This window comes from Ceratotherium simum, chromosome 23, assembly GCF_057802395.1.
Source record: "Ceratotherium simum simum isolate JZ-2026a chromosome 23, ASM5780239v1, whole genome shotgun sequence".
NCBI classification, from domain to species: domain Eukaryota; kingdom Metazoa; phylum Chordata; class Mammalia; order Perissodactyla; family Rhinocerotidae; genus Ceratotherium; species Ceratotherium simum.
This window is the reverse complement of record NC_141922.1, coordinates 42165225-42186968: the sequence shown is the minus strand read 5'-3', so window position 1 is coordinate 42186968 and position 21744 is coordinate 42165225. Positions and strand designations below refer to the sequence as shown.

General features: G+C 41.2%; 1 non-coding gene across 1 annotated transcript; it reads right to left on the bottom strand.

Annotated features, from left to right (window-relative positions):
* Positions 1–21241: 21241 nt before the first annotated feature.
* LOC147914011 (U2 spliceosomal RNA) lies at positions 21242–21436 on the bottom strand. Its single transcript, XR_015555995.1, has one exon. It is a non-coding gene; the product is annotated as a U2 spliceosomal RNA (small nuclear RNA).
* Between the last annotated feature and the right edge of the window lie 308 nt (positions 21437–21744).

The following is a 21744-nucleotide window of genomic DNA, read 5'->3' as shown; positions in this document are numbered from 1 at the left end:
GCTGCTCTTATTCTTCAGTTGAGCATCTGTTTACTCTCTTCCTTCACAGACTTCTGCCCTCAGAACATGTCAGTGATGGCACTAGTGGCATGACATAGGTCACATGCTGACATCTTGTTTTGGCCATCAAGGGTTTGCTGGGTGAGCTGTGGCTCAGTCAGAGCTCAGTACCATCAGTTGCGTAGGCTGGTGGGTGAGGCAAAACCCGGCATAAAGAAGTAAGATAAGAAAGAGACTAGCAGACCACCAGCTTGTGGAAGTCCATATTGAACTGGCCAGGGAAATGGAGACAGACAGACAAAGATGAGGTGGCTCGGATGTCTTAGTCAGTTCAAGGTGCTATAACAAAAATATCATAGACTGGGTGGCTTAGGCAATGAACATTTATTTCTAACAGTTCTGGAGGCTGAGAAGTCCAAGATCAAGGTACTGGCCAGTTTGGTTCCTGGTGAAAGCCTGCTTTCTGGTTTGCAGATGGATGCTTCTTGCTGTATCCTCACATGGCAGGGGGCGGGGGGGGGGGGGAGGTGAGCAAGCTCTCTTGTGTCTCTTCTTGTAAAGGCACTAATTCTGTCATGAGGGCTCTACTTTCATGACTTAATTACCTCCCAAAGACCCCCATCTCTCGATACCATCACACTGGGATTAGGGCTGCAACCTGTGGATTTAGGGGGGACACAAACATTCAGTCCATAATATTTGGGTCACTGTCTATCAGAGTGGTCAGCTTGAAGTTTGAGGAGCAAATTAGAGCACTCCATTATTAATGGTCTCCACCAACAAGTGGACAGAGAAGATGGTATTTGTCCACACTGTCTGAGACTTTGTGTGAGGGTACCATATTGAAGGTTATCATGAGGTGGTCAGGGTCCTGCTCACATATCTTGCAATGAGAAGAGTGCCGACGCCAGATCCCATGTCTCTCACCCAGCCAATGAGTCAGTAGGCAACCCTGAAGCCTGCAACCGCTATACATCTTTATTATGACAGAGCCTTGATGGTTATCAAGATAACCTTAGATACCTTATTACGATGGAGCCTCTCACCTCTGCTTCCTCCTTTCTGTGGCCCTTGCCTGCTCCAGACTCACTAAAGACACAGTTGTCTGGCCTGAAGATCTGGCTAAAAAGACTTGAGTAAACATATTTCATAGTCCTTAGTTTATAATCATCCTAGATGACGTGAGGAGCAAATCAACCACTTGTAGCTTCATTGCAGCACCTGGAGATCTGGCTTGGCTACAGATCACTACTCCACTGTAAGTGCTGGCAGGCTCACTACTGTGCTCATCACAAAACACCAACTAGAACTCAGCACCCACGTCATTGCCACATTGGACAGCTTGGATAGGCAAGGTTCCCTCAGGGGTAGAATTTATTTTTATTTTTTCTCACCTCAAAGTATGTGGAGATCAAGAGAATTGTACATTTTTTTTTGTGCTTATCACACACTTTAAGAATGGCATATGGCCCAAGAAGCTACAGCCACTATATCTGAGTCCAGAGACTCTGTTGCAGCTGTGGTTCTTCATTTATTTTTAATTGTTCTTGCCCATTTTAGGTTAGAAGCTTCTAAAGGGCAAAGGGAGCCATTCTATTAACTGTCACTGTACCTAGAGAGCATTCAAGGCTGGCTCGATGATTCAATAATCATTGACTATTTAAAAGAAAAAAACTTTGCAGACTGTCAACTTAACAGATCTCTCTCATGCTCTTCATTTCTCAAACATGACACGTGGGTGGATTTGTCCTGAAAGAAGGAAAAATTTCAGTAGTAGCAGGACAGCAATTTTTCAAGGCTCCATTATTTTCTGTTGTTCACTTTTCTTGTTGTCAGAACTGAAGAAGCACCAGCTATACATACATCAAGATAAGAGCTGTGCTTCCATTAATGAAAGGGGAGGGTTTGCTGGGAATCAAGGAGTTTTTTCACATTGCAAATGGTAAAAGGGAATTTGTTTCAGGATCTTATCTAGCTTTTGATCATCTGGACAGGCTTACAGAAAGAGAAAAGTTGTGTTTATTTTAAGGACAAAAATTGCTTTTTCATTGCATCAAATATGTGTTGCAGCTGCCTAGATACACTGCTCTGGGAGGCAAATGGGGGGGCTTGTTCAACCTAGGTGTACAAGACAGTCAGTATACTGAAGGAGAAAAAGAAGAAAAGCAATACTTAATGCAACCAGTTTGTAAAAGTCAAGCGGACTTTCAAAATCCACCTCTGACTGCCTAAATGAACAGCATCCTACAATACCCAGAGGTTAACACAGTTATAAGCAAGTGTCCATTCACATTAAGTGAAACAGAACAGGAAAACAGAGAGAACCACGTTCATCTGGTTCCTCTTTTCCAATGTGGGACCAAGACTTCAAGAAAGAACAAAGCTCACCTAGACCATCATGCCAAAACCAACAAAATCAGACGTTGTTCCAGGCATCTGGTAGCTGCACAACTTTATTAACTTATTCTGGCCATGTAGATACCTCCTTTGGCTCCCCGTGAGCTCAAACTCATGGACTTGTCCCCAGTCTGCAGACCACCCAGCACTACAGTGACGTCTGACTGCTGCCCTGTCTCAATGAAGCACTTCTAGGGAGAAGACCTTGCCTTTTCCATCTTCTGATTCTTAACATAGTGTTTTGCAAATGCTAATAAACTTTTACTGAGCAAATGAATGAATGAATGAATGGGCTTCTGTCAGTATTCCAGAATGTGATTATCATCACTACAAGTTGTTCTCTTTGTGTACACAAGAGAAAAAACTTGAATCCCCAGGGCAGTTTTAATTCCTAGGCTGTTGTCCATCAGCTAAATACACTCCACTCCAAGGGTGCCCTTCAGATGTTAAATGTCTGGCTAGCCCTGGTCAGGTCATCCTTTCTTTCAATCCCTATCAACCTTATTTTTATAACTTCCAACAATCTCTTTGCCTCTGCTTCTCTTCCATTCCTACACTCATCTATCTCCCTTCTTCAGTCAGCTTTGTGCTTCCATAATATTCCCCCTATATCCTTTCATCAGTTGTAACTCTTTCTATGGCAAGAAAAAAACTCAATCCAAATGTCTTAATTGGAAGAGAATCAGTCTATTGTTCATGTAACTGAAAATCCAGGGCTGGGGCTAGCTTCAGGCATGGGGCTCAGATGATATCATGAAGACCCAGTTTCTCTCTCCCTCTGTTAACTGTGCTTCCCACTATGTTGCTGTATTCTCTGATAGGCTTCCCCTCGAGGTCGTAAAATGTCTGTGGCAGCTCCAGTCTATATCATTTTATGTTTAAGTCCAGCATAAAAGAGAGGGTCCTCTCCCTCAACAGATCAGTAGTGAATCCCAGAATTGAACCTCTTGAGCTATGTGCAAACACACGTACCAACCACTGTGCCCAGGGGGTGAATGCACTGCCCTGTGAAGAACTGTAGCGAGTCTCACATTCCAGTGCTGGGCTCAGTGCAATTAACTCTACACTAAGCACTGGAGCTAAGTGTTGAATAAGGGTGGTTTCCCCAAACTACACTCTGGGCATTCTCACCTCAAGAAGTGGGTATGAATGTCAGGTGGCAAAAACAACAAACATCCACTACCATCCTAAACTTGCTCTCTGATTGTCTTATCTTTTCCTGTGTCATTGGCACCCACATGACTCCATGCATTCCCTCTCGTCCTCTTTCATTCTCTATTGGTATCTCTATTGATACCTCGATCTCTGTCAAACACACCTTAGTTCCATTTTTGTCCCTGGCTGCTCTCTGCCTCTTCAGCAATGTCTCTTTTTCTGCCTCCCCTGCCCCCCCCACAATTTTCACCTGGATTTTACCTCCCCACCATCACCTTCAAGAATTGGGGTACCTGCCGAGAGTCAGCCTAGTACCAGAACTGAAACATCTGCTGGAACTGTTTGCTTTCTCTAGTGACCACAGAATCTCCCTCATTTTTCATCAGCTTTTTCCTTCTGTTTCTATAACCCCATCAAAACCAAATATACCCAGGCTTCCCCATCCATCTTAGGAAACAAGACAAAACCACTTTCATTCAGCCTTGGCAGCATGCCCACCCACACCCTTCTCCTTCCTGTTCTCTGTCCCCTCCCCCACACACACACTATCACCCCATCTCAACCCCTTGAGGCTTAAGCTCTCTCAACCTGTGTCTGCTTTCTTTCACCAAACTCATTTCTTACATCGCTGAAGTTCTGTTTCTGGGGCTGTCTCCTCTCACCACCCTCCCAAAGATTTCCTCATAGTCAAAATATTTGAGTCCTCTCTCTCCCTCAGCTTCCACATCCAAAGTGCCCTCAAGACCTTTCAAATAGACCCTGCAAGTGTCCCTGAGCTCCAGCCCTTCCTCTCTACTCCTCCCGCCATGTCAGGAATTCTCTCATAGCTCACCCGGTTCCCTTGTTCCAGTCTCTCCATCTTTCAATCTGTCCTGGCATCTAACGCTCAGAGTTAATTTGTGAAACACTCCCCTTCTGTAACAACTTTTCATGGTGAGCCACGGGATAAAATTTATATGCTCTAGCCTTGAATTCAAGACTGCTCACCTGTGCCCTCATCTACTGTCATAATCCTAGAGATACTCTGCACCCCAGCTGCATCTCCCCTCCACATGGAATAATGTTCTCATCCTCCCTTCTGCCACTTCTGCAGCTGGAAAACTCCTATTCTTTCTTCAAGGCCCCCATCGACCATCTCCAACTCTTTGGCACTGGCTTTTGCCCCTCCCCCACAGGACCCCTCTCCCCACCTTGAAGCAGGATTGAGTCCTTCCTCACTGTGCTCCTCTAACATTTATTACTTTGATGTGTGACTGTCTGTTTGTGACTGTCTTAGAGTGCCAGACCACGAACACCGTGAGAGCTGCTCACGATCACTTGTCTCTCTCCCTTATGGCTCTGGCAGTGCCTGGCACGCTCTGGAAGTGAGACTGTCCCACCCCTCCGTTCCCGAAGCTTCATCTGCTCCACGTTTCTTCCATTCCCCAAACCATTGCCTCTATATCTTCTCTTCTGTCCCCTTTATCTGACCCACAGGAGCAAGAATCCGCAGAGCCCTCACACTTCTTCCTAGACATCTTTTCCCTGGAAAATGAAATCCGCATCCAGGTGCCCCCTCGCAGGTTTGATCTCGCCCCTTCTTCACATCAAGTTCTGCCACCTCCCCCTGCACCCAACTCCATTCATCTAATAAGGGTGTATTGTTTATTCAACACTTTTTAATTAATAAATACCTGTTGTCCCGGAGGCTCTTGCTACCACGTGGAACAACGGATTGCTCCCTCGAGGGCCCCCCTGGATCGCCCACTGCCGTCGGATGCCAGATTGCTGGTTAGGTCACTTTTCACTGTTCCAACCATCTTGCTTTTTTTTGTTTTATAACAATCTCTCCAAAATCTACCCCTTCCCCTCTGTAGGCATAGCTAAGTATGTGATTTATTTCTTGACCGTGAATCATATGTAAACTGAAGCTACAGTGAATATATCCTTCACCAACCAGACCAGGACACTCGGGCAGTGAGCACGGGAGCTATTAATAGTTTCACCTGGGCAGCAGTATACACTGGGGCTTTCCCTGGCCAACTAACACATCTGGCCTCCCTAACTATGGTCTCATTACTTGAGTTTTCCCCTACCAGGATCCACCACTTCAAGATGCTTCCACCATTATCTGAGGCGCCATCCCCCAACTCTTCATTCCCATTCAGTACTTCTCAGCAATTTCCCACTGCTTTGAGCATCACATTCATTCTCCTCCTCCTGCAGTTTGCCAGAAGTCTGCCTGATCCAAATTCTCTGTTCCAGCCTCTGTTAAGCAGATGCTGGTGACTCTTATTCTTTCTTTTTCTCTCCATCTCTTCTTCCACCCAGTCCTCACCTGTAGGAATCTCCTCCCCTTCGTAGTTCCAATTTACTCTTCTCCTCCTAATTAAAACCCAACTTGAAATTCACCTTCACCAGGAATCCTGCCATGTTTGTCAAGAATCACTGGAGAAAATATTCCTATCCAAAACCAAACATTAACGTCCCCCATTTATTTGCCTTCTGCATTATTTACAAGAAAGATACACAGAGAGAATCAAGTGTGGGCGGCAGAAAGTATGGTATTTATCTACATAATCTCTTTCGCATTTTAACATATAAGTGCCTTCCTTGCACATAGGATTCATGCCTTCTGCATGAATCAGTCACTAGCACGCGTGTATCTTGACAATAACAACATCAAGGATGTTGAGGGTTTTCTTAACTAATTAATGCACCTTTGGGGGCAGCTTCTGCATGTTTCAAAATAAAGTTGCCCAAAATGGTACCTAGGGGCTCAGAGCTACCAGAAAATATTGATAATTTTCTGTTCTCAGTGGCATTTTTCAATTTAGCAAATACTTTTAGTCCTAAAAGTCTGAGCATTTTTGGAGATAGGTGCCCATTCTAACATGTGCCTGTGTAGTTCTCACCTTCCCACCGAAGCTGCTCCCTCTTCTGGTCAGCACTGAGGGAACGTGCTCAGGAAGGAGCCATCTCTCCCCGTCCTTTGAGGGAGCCAAGGTGGAGTGTGAGAAAGATGGTTCATCTTACTTTGGCAAGACAGACACAAAGATGCAAGACAGACTCAACTCAATTATCACATTTGCTTTAATCAGCTTTGCGAGGCTTTCACTCTAATCAGAGTCAGAAAATGCCCACCATCGTTCTCAGCAGCTCCAGAGTGAGAACAATCACTTCCTTTCTCCTGCAAGCCTGCAGCCCTGCCAGCGCACTCTATCGCTGGAGTGCGCGGCCCACCCCGCTCCCGTCAGCTCCACACCAGGGAGCCCTGCCAAGCTCAAAAGGAAGGAGACGGCAGTTCGGGTCATTAGAAAGAGTTGCCAAAAAGTGCTCAGAAAATGAACAATTAATTTCGGCTGTCAAAACAGATACTAGAGGAGCCCAGCTAGATTTCAAGCATTTTTTTCTCTACCAGCAAATCCAAGGCTTTGTCGGTGATAAGAGATGTAGCAGATTCTGGGGATGTTTGTGAGACAATATTACATCGTGGTTAAGACCGCTGTGGGCTCTGGGATCAAATTGCCTGGTGTGGAGCCCAGCTTTGCCTTTTTTCTGGCTGTATCCACAGGCGCTTTATTTAACCTCTCTGAGCCTCGGTTTTCTTATCTGTAAATTGGGGCTAGTTCCAGAAGAGAGGAGGAAATGGGGAGAGGGGCAGGATGCATGAAAAGCACTCAGCATTGCTCCTGTCATATTGTACGTGATCAATAAACGGCTGTTGTTTTTTATTACTGTTGGTGGTGGCGATATTATCGCATAAAATCTACTTCTCTTGGAAGTTAATCGGTTCAATTTGTTTGTTCTTTCTTCCTGAATGATTAGCGCTTTGCCCAAATTTCAGAAAATTTTCTGAAGATCAATTCCTCCGGGGCACCCTCACTGGTAAGCAGCGATTTATTGACTCAGTAAAAATGTTCCGCACGAATGTAAAACCTCAAAGAAAAGAGAAATATTTTTTGTTGTTGTTCTCCCCTGGTGAGGCTGTAGCGTGGATGACACATACATAAGTAAAATGGAATTTGAAAAGCAAGAAGCAGAGTATTTTGAAAAATTAAAAGTTTCTTATAAATCTTTACGAAAATGCATCTGTGTCAACACAATAAAAATAATAGCCCAGCCTACTGGTTTTCATCTTCTAGCCCTGGGTAAGCCCTAACTCATTAACCCTTCCGCCGCTGCTCAGTGGAGAGGAGAGCCAACCATGGCTGCTCTTTAGAGCACTTGAGTGAACACTGGACCCTCGTCTCCCACCACATGCGCTTTCTCCCCTCACAGAGCCACAATTTTCCAGATAATTCAAAAAAGCAATATCTTAAAAGTACGTTGTACAATGACACTCAATAATATTAAAAATAAATCATCTTCATAATTGAAAAAGTAGGCAATTTTTTCTGATTTGTTTAAAAAAAACTCACCCTACATTCCTGGTTCCTCTTCCTTTCTCTAGTTCCATTAACATGTCCCAAACTACTAGAAAGAATTTATGACAATACTCTTTTTTTTCTCAGTTTTATTGAGACATAATTGACGTACATCGCTGTGTAAGTGTAAGCCGTACAGCATGATGGTTTGATTTACGTATATTGTGAGATGATTACCACAATAGGTTTCGCTAACATTCATCTCCTCTTTTGTTGTTGGTGCTGTTGAGTTGATTCTGACTCCGAGCCACCCTGTACAGCAGAGCGGAACCCTGCCCGGTCAGACAGCGTTCCGCTGCTGTTCTTAGGGATCTCATGGCCAGTTTTTTTCAGAAGTAGGTGGCCAGGTCCTCCTTCCTAGTCTGTCTTAGTCTGGAGGCTCTGCTGAAACCTGTCCACTATGGGTGACCCTGCTGGTATTTGAAATACTGGTGGCATAGCTTTCAGCATCACAGCAACATGCAGCTGCCACAGGATGACAACCAACAGCCGGGTGATGTGATTCCTTGACTGGGAAATGAACCTGGGCCACGGCAGCAAGAGCCCTAAATCTTAACCAGTAGACCACCAGGGTTGGTTCATCTTCTGATATCAATACAATAGAAAGAAAAGAAAAAATGTTTGTCCTTGTGATGAGAAATCTTAGGATTAACTCTCAACAACTTTCCTGTATATCATAGAGCAGGGTTAGCTATAGTCATCACGTTGGACATTACATTCCTAACACTTATTTATCTTATAACCGGAAGTTTGTATTTTTTTTTTTTACCAGTCATCTTTTATTGGGTTCTCAATTAGGATGTGAAAGGATTCAGGGGTGCCAGGCAAAGGTCATGGTCAGGCATGCAGAGTGCGCCTCCGCCCCGGGCCGCTTCAGCGGCGCTTGCGTAGCCGCTGGTGTTACGGCAGCTTGAGAAGCACGCACGCTGCCAGCCCCATGGAAACCCAGCGACGCTCGCTTTCTTCACGTTGATACGCTCATTGTAATACCTGTAGTAACCTCTTTGAGATGCTCCAGCAAAACCTTTAGGGGGGAAATCCTGCTTCAGTATCCAGCTTGGCAGCTCCCCTATTTTGACATCCACGAGTTTCTCCTCCTTCAATGGTACGACTGACGCCATCTTGGAGTCCGGGTGTCTGCCGTCTGGAGGTTTGTGTGTTTTGACCTCCTTCCTCCAATACCACCTCCCCCCACCCTCTGCCTCTGATAACCACAAGTCTGATCTCTTTTTTTATGAGTTTGGGTTTGTTTTAGATTCCACGTGTAAGTGAGATCATACAGTATTTGTCTTTGACTTATTTCACTTAGCGTAATGCCTTCAAGATCCATCCATGTTGTCACAAATAGTGGAATTTCATTGTTTATTTATGGCTGAATAATATTCCATTGTACATATACACCACAACTTCTTCATCCATGCATCCATTGATGGACACTTAGGTTGTTTCCACGTCTTGGCCATTGTAAGTAATGCTGCTATGAACATGGGGGTGCAGATATCTTTTTTTGTGTGTGAGGAAGATCGGCCCTGAGTTAACTCTGCCAATCCTCCTCTTTTATTTGCTGAGGAAGACCGGCCCTGGGCTAACGTCCGTGCCCATCTTCCTCCACTTTGTATGGGACTCCACCACAGCATGGCTTGCCAAGCAGTGCATCAGTGTGTGCCCAGGATCCAAACTGGCGAACCCTGGGCCACTGCAGCGGAGCGCACGCACCCAACAGCTTGCGCCACCAGGCTGGCCCTGCAGATATCTTTTTAAGTTAGCGTTTTCATTTCCTTTGGATATATTCTCAGAGTGCAATTGCTGGATCATATGGCAGTTCTGTTTTTAATTTTTTGAGGATCCTCCATACTGTTTTCCACAGTGGCTGCACCAATTTACAATCCCAGCAACAGTGCACAAGGGTTCCCTTTTCTCTGCATCCCCACCAGCATTTGCTATCTCTTGTCTTTTTGAAGGTGGCCACTCTAACTGGTGTGAAGTGATATCTCATTGTGGTTTTAATTTGCATTTTCCTGATAACTAGTGATGTTGAGCATCTTTTCATGTACCTGTTGGCCTTTCATATTTCTTCTTTGGAGAAATGTCTATGCAGGTCCTTTGCCCATTTTTTGCTTGGGTTATCTGTTTTTTTTGCTATTGAGTTGTATAAGTTCTTTATATATTTTGGATATTAATCCCTTATTAGATATATGGTCTGCAAATATTTTTTTCCATTCCATAAGTTTTCTTTTCAATTTGTTAATGGTTTATTTTGTGCTGTATAAGCTTTTTAGTCTGATGTGGTCCCACTTGTTTATTTTTTATTTTGTTGCTTGTGCTTTAAGTGTCATATCCAAAAAACCAGTGTCAAGACTCATGTCAAGGAGCTTTATTCCTCTGTTTTCTTCTAGCAGTTTCATGGTTTCTGGTCTTACATTGAAGTCTTTAATCTATTTCAAGACAATTTTTGTGAGTGGTGTAAGATATGGATCCAGTTTCATTCTTTTACATGTGAATATCCAGTTAGCCCAACACCATTTATTGAAGAGAATATCTTTTCTCCATTGAGTATTCTCTGCTCCCTTGTCAGATATTAGTTGACCATATATGGATGGGTTTATTTCTGGGCTCTCAATTCTGTTCCATTGGTCTAGTTGTCTGTTTTAATGCCAGTACCATACTATTTTGATGACTATAGCTTGAAATCAGGAATTGTGATGCCTTCTGTTTTGTTATTCTTTCTCAGGATTTCTTTGACTATTCAGGGTCTTTCGTGGTTCCGTATATATTTTACGAGTGTCAACACTCTTCTTAAAAGCTGTGCAGCTTGGTAATCTATACTCATGCCTACTATCTCAGAGACTGCCAGTATTTCCCAATATCTATGTTCTCCCTTCTTCTATGATTACAGAACCTCAGTTTTATTTCCAGCAATAACGTGCCCAGGTAAAAGACTACATTTCCCATCGTCCCTTGTAGCCAGGTGAAACTCCATGACTAAATTCTAGTCAATAAGATGTAAGGGAGGGCCGGCTCGGTGGCTTAGCAGTTAAGTGCGCGCGCTCTGATGCTGGCGGCCCGGGTTCGGATCCCGGGCGCGCCCCAAGGCACCACTTCTCTGTCCAGCGTGAGGCCGAGTCCCACATACAGCAACTAGAAGGATGTGAACCTATGACATACAACTATCTGCTGGGGCTTTGGGGGGAAAAAAATGAATAAATAAAATCTTTAAAAAAAAAAATGATGTAAGGGAAAGTGTTATGCAAAACTTCAGAAAGGCTCCATAAAGGTAGTTGACACTGCAAGCATGAGGTGCAAACTTTTTGCCTTTATCTCTTTCTCTTTCTTGCTTATGGGAATATGGATGTGATGACTGGAGCTCCAGCAGCTATCTTGGATTATGTGGCAAACTTGAGGATGAAAACCATATTTAAATGATGAAAAAATTCTGATGACTAAGAAATCATCATATTAACCCTGAAATGCTAAATTCTGGATTTTTTTTTTACAAAAGAGAAATAAACTATCTGGTTTAAGCCACTGTTATTTGTGACTTTCTGTTTTAAGCAGCTGAACCTGACCCTAATTGACACAACTATTTTTTTAACTCTTTTAGCCCCGGGATGAATTCTCTGTATTTGCTCGTCTGAATATCAGTTCCCAGAGTTCATTCTACCTAAGATAACATAGCAAGGTTGATTACAATGTTCATTCCATAACCTTTAAGATAGCTTACTAAAAATAGAGTACAGGTGAGTTTGCTCAGCAGGGTTAATAAGATGTGTGTCAAAACTTTGATTCTCCAAAGGCATAGTTCACTTTAGGCAAAGAAAAAAATAATTTTGTGATCGCATGCTGCACACTAACTTGGCAACCCACCTCGCCAATGGCAGAGATGAAAAATCAGGGTGAATGGCTCAAAACATTCAACGGAATGCCATTTTCATGTGAAGGAGATCTGCTTCCTCTTCTTTGGCATGTTGTTCAAATCTCTAATACTGTGTACCACACCGTGCTGCAATGATTTTAGCAAGTCCTCTCGTTTACAGAGAATTTCCTATTTAAGTCTATATTCTTAGTCCCAAGCACAGCCCTGGAAAGTGGTAGATACCCAAAAAATACTCACAACTCTTTAATGAATGGGTGATGTCCCTTAGTAGAGGCTCACTTGAACTACCATTTCTATCACCAGTCAAAAATTAATGTAGCTTTCAAAAATCTATCCAAAAATAAAATAATAATAGTCATAATGATAACTAATAATGAGTACTTTCTACATACTAGGTCATTTGTTAAGCTTGGAAACACTCTGTGAGAAAGAAATACATATGTGTGTGTATTTACCTATTATGTCTATATCTATGGCCCATGCTTTCAGATCACACATACTCTCAAAAGAAGCTGTGTAATTTGGTGCCACGATCACTGAAAGCCCCTCCTCTCCACCCACCACCCCCACACCCAGAACTGAACTGGCCTCTGAATGTCTCGTTGAGCATACTTTTTGGAAGACATATTGTTCTGTAATCTACTTTTAGGGAGGAAAATAACATATGAGGTTATTGGGCACTCAAGGCTTGGTCCACGAAAGGAACTCAACTGTTGACATTCATGTAAGTTTACCATTTTCCTCATCTGTAGAATAAAGATCAAAGTTTTACATAATGAACAATGTAGAATGTTTTAAGTGTGAGGCAAAAGATGCCATTTGAATGCATACACATTATTTACAGGGCTTCACAAAACCCCACTGGAAACATCCATATAGTGAAATACTGGTTTGGGTTTTACTTTTTATCATAGAAAATGCCACATATATCACTGACACTATAATTGCTTGGAGTAACCTGGTCTTTTTATTTATTTCATTAAAGATCTTTGGTCTGGAGACTAAGGAGTTTTCGGCTCTTGACTGCGGTTAGCCTGCCCTCTTCCTACCTCTGTCCGTTGACCACTGGTCAGGAGCCCAGGTCAGCTCTGCATTTCAATCAGAGTAAGTGTGGCTTGCTGCCTACAACTAACTTCAGTTTTTAGTTATTTTCCATCACCGATAAATGACAATAAAAGTGATATTCTCATGGCACATATCATGAGATTGCCTAAAATAAACTAATTAGTAGCAGTGCTTTCCAGCATTTTGGGGGCCAGAGCTCACATTGAAAGTGGTAATGTTTGTGGAACACCCTGGGACTAACAGAAGAGTCCGTTCTTGGATAGAGGTGATCTGCTATAGGCTTAACCTCCCCAGGCCCAGTATCTCAGCACACCTGTAACCCTTTCAGGGCCCATTGGTCACAGAGCTCAGAGTTATAAGACTATGCGTTATACTATATATAGCACGTGGAATATATAAAGATATAGAATATATCTGTATGTACATAATAATATGATTATGTTTACCTCTATAAGAATCTATATCTAGATGCACATACAGTCTAGTGCGAACACTGACAATGGGAAAGTTAAGGTTGAGATGGGCTTACACCCTTTCCCTTATTAGCTCCTCCCACAGGAGGTGGAGTTCCTAATCTGATTGGTCAAAGTCAACCATTTGTCTTACTGGTCAACATTTCCCTTACTATGTGCTTGCTCTCTTCTTTCAGTTTAACCTTCTCTGTTTCTACAATTAAGTAGCTAAGTCAGGTTGGTATACTCTATAGAGCCAGATATTTTCGATTCTGGAAGGAGGGAGCAAAAGGCCTTAGTCTTCCAAGCCTCAGCTTGGTTCTGCAGTCAAGCTTTTACTGCAGACCCTGCACTTCTTTATCATCACTTTAGGGACGTTTGTTTTCCCTTATAGCCAATTGTAGTCTGTGTGAGGAGCTCTCTGGGTTAAAAAATTCCCAGGGAAGAGGAGGTATAAGTGATAGGATTGGGTCCATGCCGTAATACCATAATATTAAGAGGCGACGTGCTGCCTAACCAAATAACAGCCGCGTGCTATATCAGGTAAGACGACATTTCCTAGTCTCCTGGGAAGCCAAATGTGGGTATGTTCTGGCCAATGAAAAATAAAGAGAAATGTTATTTGGGACGTCTGAGAAGGCTCCTTAAAGGGAAGTGATCCAGCTGGGAAGAGCCCCTTTTTGTCCTTCCAGCTTTCTTCTTTCTTTTGGTCTGCAGCTGGGATGTGATGGCTGGACTCCAGCTGCCATCTTGGGCCATAAAGTAACCTTCAATATGAAAACTATACACTAGATGGAGAAGCAGAAAGATAGAAGGAGTCTCAGGCTCTGAAGACATTGTGGAATTTATTCATTCATTTATTCATGAATTCATTCATTCATTAAGCCCTGAACTGCCTATCATTGAACTTTTTCTTTTTATATGAAAACTAGACTTTTCTTATTTAAGCTACTCTTAACCTGAGAGTTTTGTTAAATAAAAGTGAACAGAGGCCTAAGTGATACAACCATCTATTATTGTCAAAGCTTTATTTCTAATTTCTAATGGTTAAAATGACCCACACTATAACCACCATTACCACTACCATTTTCTATTAACATTATATAACTAGCAGAGAGTCCAATCTTACCACCAACCACAAAATCCACCAACATCCCAGCAAGAGTGGGCAAAGTTCCTTCCCTAATGACCTCTCCTTCACACTCTTGACTTGCTGGAGAAGATACAAATTCCTGGCTCCTCCCCTTCTAGAGAACAAGGGTGGACCTACACGAACCCAGAAACATAATCATAGGGCGACCACCTACGGCCTGGGTCACACCAAGAGATTGGGAGATATTAATGTGCAAGAGCTAGATCTGCCTGTACCTGTACCCCACCACTAGGCAAATAGCCCACATTCAAAGATTGGGGATAACCTGGAGAATTCTAAGATGCAGTGGCTGTTCAGATCATGCTTCAAATGGGTCTTCTTTAACAACTATGCTGTTCCATCCAGGGCACTCTCACTGCCAACCAGGCAACAACGACTACCAAGGTGCTGGCTGAGAAGTCACTTTCCAATTAACACGAGTAAACTAGAAAGCAGAAAATTGCTTTTTAATAAAACTATTATCTGTTTATTTGCAAAAAAAAACATTTGTTCACCGCAAAGGCAGAGGTTCTTGTGCACTGGCAACTCACTCCCCCCAGCAAACTTTAGGAGTCAGATTTAGTAAAAGCTGAAATCTGGAATGACACATACAGTTTTGTTTAAGCCTAAACCAAGTATTCTTATGAGATGAATGTTGTCCATTTGTTCTGGATGGCAATTTTAAAGTGAGCAACATTAAAAGTTCTTTCTGATGTGAATGAACTATGAACTGAACCCTCTACCCAAGAGCCTCGAATAAATTTAAATATTCTACCATGACTTGAATGCAATGGGTGTCCAATAAAGATTAACTATCAGTAAAGGCAAAAATAATAATATAACCCAGAAGCTAATTATCTCCATAGTTTCCTCAACTTATCAGAGATTTTAAGTATAAAACTGGAGATAAGGAAAGTTTCAAAATTAAAACTGAACCTCTGAACATTTAAGACTATCTAAACACAGACAGGTAACTATCACCCCACGGAGATGACTATGTTAGTTTTAAAGGAAAGGAGTGAAGACGTTGGGCAGTCCGTGTCCCCTTCTTCCAACAAATTGGAGCCCATCCTTCCTTAGAACTTACAAAAGAACTCTAAAAAGTAGGGGTCAAATCAAGAATTAAAACAAAAGTTCAGGGCATAACTGGCTGGTATAAGTCACTTAGCCTTCCCAAGTAAATCATCAGGTCTTCTGGATAGAGACGCAAGATTCTTTCTGTCCCAGAGAGGGTCAACCATGCATGGCGCTGTGGACAGCCAAATTTCTGCATCATGGATGTGTCCCCTCACGTCATCGCCCTAGGTCAAGAGTAAATAATCCTGTTTATTTTAAAATTCCCTGGACACACACTATTGTTTTCCTAGTTGTTTTGAGGAGAAAAAGTATATTAACTAATTTCACATTCGTGCTACTGAATAATTATCATGATTAAGAGCCCCCAAGAGAGATGAAAGAATAATCACTTGGAAATATGAATTTTCAAAAACAAAGTTGCATCAAGAGGTTCTCATTTCCACTCATGTGATCGTTCTCAGTTACATCTGGTGAATTCGGCCTCTAGTCACAGATGACATTGATATATAATAAGTAGTTATTAAATTCTCTCTTTTTAAATCAAACATATTTTATTCCTAATGAGTTTGGACTTCTTGGAAGAGTTAGCGTTACACCCTTCGTAATTTTGAACATCTGAACAGTTCAGAGAACCCATAGCTGCAAATGTTGCCCTTTTTCTTATCCCTCAGCCCTGATCCTATTCTCCCTGCTTCCTCGGCAGTCGTGGAGGAAGAGGGGGTAAGCATTCAGAGAATCTGTGAGTTGGCAGGAAAGGAATAAGCCATAGAAAGCAGAACTTAAGGCAAAGGGAGTAGCCTGCCTTTAGGAGTCTGCAAAGTCTTCAGCTCAATTTTGGAACATCCTTTATCTCCAGTTCTATTTGTCAAGTTCCCCAGAGTCTCGCACAGTGCCTGCCAAACTACAGGACCTGACTAAACAACCGCCCAACAACTGAGCAGATGAGCACGTGCTCTGGACTCGACCAGATGAAATCCTGGCTTCTCCCTGAGCCTCTCTAAGCTTTAGTTTTCTCATCTGTAAAGCAGAGTAATAATAATAAGAGTTTTTGTAATGATTACCTAATAAGATAATAGTAGTAATAATAATAATATTCCTGTGAACTCTTCAAGCACAGGAGTGTGTTTTCATTAATACAACTTTAGTATTGTGACTGTAGAACCAGACAAGAAACGAGGGATGTGAGTTTCCATTAGATGTCATTTCAATATCCGTAAGAGTTGTAGATCTTCCAGATAGGAAGAAGATAGACAAAAATATAGAATTCTGAGTACCAGAGGCTGATGATAAAGTTGGAAGAGGTTTTGGAAGAATTGTATAAGGCCAGAATAATTCAATAAAGTGGCCATAAAGTAATTGTAAAGACAAAAGTGAAAAAAGAAATGTCTTAGGATAGTTAAATAAATGTGAAATCCAATTAATCAATAAAGAAAGTTACGAGCAGTCTTAAAGGGGACTGTGGAATGCAATTTACTCAAATCAGGGGGAAAAATTAGTTAATGGTCTATCTTAAACCCAAGAGAGACCAACCCATAAAAGATAAGGATTTAGGGTTCCTGTGGTCCCAGCTACTATTAAAAGGGAGCTGGCGTATGCAGGGATGGTTCAACATTCGCAAATCAATCAACATAATATACCACATTAATAAAATGAAGAATAAAAATCACATGATTATCTCAATAATGCTGAGAAAGCATTTGACAAGATACAGCATCCATTTATGATAAAAACTCTGAATAAAATGGGGATAGAAGGAAAGTACCTCAACATAATAAAGGCCATATATGACAAACCCACAGCTAATATCATCCTCAATGGTGAAAAACTGAAACCTATCCCTCTGAAAACAGGAACCAGACAAGGATGCCCACTGTCACTACTCCTATTTAACATAGTACTGGAAGTCCTAGCCAGAGCAATCAGGCAAGAAAAAGAAATAAAAGGGATCCAAATTGGAAAGGAAGAAGTGAAACTGTCACTATTTGCAGATGACATGATTTTATATATAGAAAACCCCAAAGAATCCACCAGAAAACTTTTAGAAGTAATAAACGAATATGGTAAAGTTGCAGGATACAAAATCAACATACAAAAATCAGTTGCATTTCTATACACTAACAACAAAGTAGCAGAAAGAGAAATTAAGAATATAATCCCATTTACAATTGCAACAAAAAGAATAAAATACCTAGGAATAAACTTAACCAAAGAGGTGAAAGATCTGTACACCGAAAACTATAAAACATTGCTGAAAGAAATTGAAGAAGACACAAAGAAATGGAAAGATATTCCGTGCTCTTGGATTGGAAGAATTAACATAGTTAAGATGTCCATACTTCCTAAAGCAATCTATAGATTCAATCAATCCCTATCAAAGTTCCAACAACATTTTTCACAGAAATAGAACAAAGAATCCTAAAATTTATATGGAACAACAAAAGACCCCGAATAGCTAAAGGAATCCTGAGAAAAAAGAACAAAGCTGGAGGTATCACACTCCCTGATTTCAAAATATACTACAAAGCTATAGTAACCAAAACAGCATGGTACTGGCACAAAAACAGACACACACATCAATGGAATAGAATCGAAAGCCCAGAAATAAACCCACACATCTATGGATAGCTAATCTTTGACAAAGGAGCCAAGAACATACAAGGGAGAAAAGAAAGTCTCTTCAACAAATGGTGTTGGGAAAACTGGATAGCCATATACAAAAAAATGAAAGTAGACCCTTACCTTACACCATACACAAAAATTAACTCCAAATGGATTAAAGACTTGAATGTAAGACCTGAAACTATGAAACTTCTAGAAGAAAACCTAGGCAGTACGCTCTTCGACATCGGTCATAGCAACATATTTTCAAGCACCACGTCTGACCGGGCAAGAGAAACAATAGAAAAGATAAACAAATGGGACTACATCAAACTAAAAAGCTTCTGCACAGCAAAGGAAACCATCAACAAAACGAAAAGACAACCTAACAATTGGGAGAAGATATTTGCAAACCATACATCTGATAAGGGCTTAATCTCCAAAATATATAAAGAACTCATGCATCTCAACAACAAAAAAACTACCAACCCAATTAAAAAATGGGCAAAAGACCTGAACAGACATTTCTCCAAAGAAGATATACAGATAGCCAACAGACACATGAAAAGATGTTCAAAATCACTAACTATCAGGGAAATGCAAATCAAAACTACAATGAGACATCACCTCACGCCCGTCAGAATGGCTATAATTAACAAGACAGGAAACGTGTTGGAGAGGATGTGGAGAGAAGGGAACCCTCATACACTGCTGGTGGGAGTGCAAACTGGTGCAGCCACTATGGAAAACAGTATGGAGATTCCTCAAAAAATCAAGGATAGAACTACCATATGATCCAGCTATTCCACTGCTGGGTATTTGTCCAAAGAACTTGAAAACACCGATTTGTAAAGGTACATGCACCCCTGTGTTCACTGCAGCTCTATTCACAATAGCCAAGACTTGGAAGCAACCTAAGTGCCCATCAAGGGACGAATGGATAAAGAAGATGTGGTATATATACACAATGGAAGACTACTCAGCCATAAGAAACGATGAAATCCAGCCATTTGTGACAACATGGACATTGAGGGTATTATGTAAAGTGAAATAAGTCAGAGGGAGAAGGTCAAATACCATATGATTTCCTTCATTAAGTAGTAGATAATAACAACAATAAACAAACACATAGAGACAGAGATTGGATTGGTGGTTACCAGAGGGGAAGGGGGGAGGGAGGAGGGCGAAAGGGATAATTCGGCACATGTGTGGTGATGGGTTGTAATTAGTATTTGGGTGGTGAACATGATGTAATCTATGCAGAAATAGAAGTATGATGATGTACAAAAAAAAAAAAAAAAAGGAGCTGGCATGTTGGTCAGTCTCCCAGGGAGAATCCATCCACTTCTTCAACCGAAGCCTCTAGTTAACTTGCAGCCACAGTCTGCTGAAATGTTCTCTCCACCTTGCTGGTGACATTATAAGTTTTCAGTAGTGGGTGAGTGTTTTTAACCCAAAGAAATTTTGGAATAGATTACAAAGACTGAGTAAACCGAATCTAAATTACTAACACTTTTAAGTTAAAAAATAGTGTCCTTTTTAAATCATTAAGACAATCTTTATATATTTGGTATTTAAAACGTTTGCAAATTTAAGGAAATATAGTTTATTAAGGTATCAGACAGGTTAGTCTTCTGACATCAATTTAAATGAGTAATTCAGTAATTAATTTTAGATTCCTGATGTTAAGTCAAAAGGTATAAACAGTATTGGAATGCTTAACTGAACTTAAGAATCATCATCTTTAGAAGTTTAATTTACTACCTTTACTTGGGGTAGTTTAAGTATATGGGAAGGTTGTTCCTGCTAGAGAAATTTAAAGGCTTTTAAAAAGAAAATTGAATATATTGAATTGATGAAAGCAATGTACAATATTTAAAGGAAGTTTATTAACTAGATTTGTTAGTTGAATTGATTGATTAAGGGAGGTTGGTCGATTCAACTGGAAGAAACACAAATCAAAGGCCCTCTTGAAAGTGCTTGTTAAAATTTCTAGCTTTAAAAGTAAAATAAGATTTGTAAATTTATTCATTTAACATATTTACTGAGTGTCTGCTATGTGTTGGGCGCTATTCTGGATGCTAGAAATATAGCAATGAACAAAAAGAGGGCAAAAAAAATATCTTTATGGGGCCTACATTCATTAAACTTAAGAGCTTTAGGAAAAACCTGTTATTAAATGTTTTGCTTTAGGGGCCAGCCCAGTGGTATAGCAGTTGAGTTCACGAGCTCCACTTTGGCAGCCCGGGATTCACAGGTTCGGATCCTGGGCTCGGACGTGGACCTACTCACTGCTCATCAAGCCACACTGTGGCAGTGTCCCATATAGAAGAGCTACAGCTCTACAACTATCATACACAACTATGTACTGATGCTTTGGGGAGAAAAAAGAAAAAGAGGAAGATTGGCAATGGATGTTAGCTCAGGGCCAATCTTGTTCAAAAAAAAAAAATTAAATAAATAATGAAAAATATAAACCCTCTAGAGCTGATGATATCTAATAACTAAAAACATGTTTTGCTTTAATACAGTGGATATTAATTTTAAAATAAGTTAGCTATAGTCTCTTCATTTGCACAAAATTTCCCCTAAGGGATACCGAAAATTCACATTGACAACTGTCTCCATTCATCCTTGTATCTGTAGTTCCTAGCTCACATACAACTCTCAAAATCATGTGGCTTGAGTGTTGAATCTTCTCCTATATTGTCTTTCACATCATTCGCAAGAAATCTGAGTTAATCAGGATTCTTTCTTAAAATGCAAAAGTCTCCAAGCTAGGAGCTAGGAGATATTTACAGCTTCATGTAATTCAATCAGATTGTGTCTCTCCTAACATCTGAGTTAAGGAATAAACTTTCTAATGGAGGAAAGAGAGGAACATAACTTGGGAGATGGAAGTATTTGTGCAGAAAAGGGAAATCTCTGGATTGGGGACATATTCAAGTGTAGGGCTAGGAGTCCTCAGGGCAGTCGGGAGGTTGACGGAACTGGGTGAGGGGTATAGAAAGAGTGGTGGAAAAATGCAAGGAATTCTCAACTATTTCAAAAACAGCCTCCACCCAGGAAAGAGAAAGAGCCTCTTTTTTGCTTTCCAAGGTGATTATCTGTTCTGCAAATCCAAAAGTCAAAATTGCTTTGTTAGAAAGTTCCAATTGGGTAAATAAAGCTTTTGCAAAATGCAAAAGAAATTCAAACATTGTTTCCATAGGAAAATATTTCCCAGGTCTGATAAGAACAGATAGTACACTTGATCTTAGCCAAAAGGCCAAGAAGCGATGTATTCCTGTTCTAAACAGCCCACTTACAACCAGTCTATTGAAACATAACCTATTTGTAAATTGATCATTATTTTGATAACCAAAAATCACACCCAAGGCAGTCTCAGAAAACCGCAGAGAATCTACAGAAGCCCAGCAGTAACCTAAAATACAGGTTTCCCAAGGCAAGCCTGAAGCTAAGAACTCACTCAGTTTTGCAACCCATACCCATTTTTCACCTTCCCCTATCCCAGCAGTCACAGTTCACATATTCCAAAGCTGCTGGCAATGCTGGTGGCCCCTGTCACAGCTCCTCCTCTACCAGTCG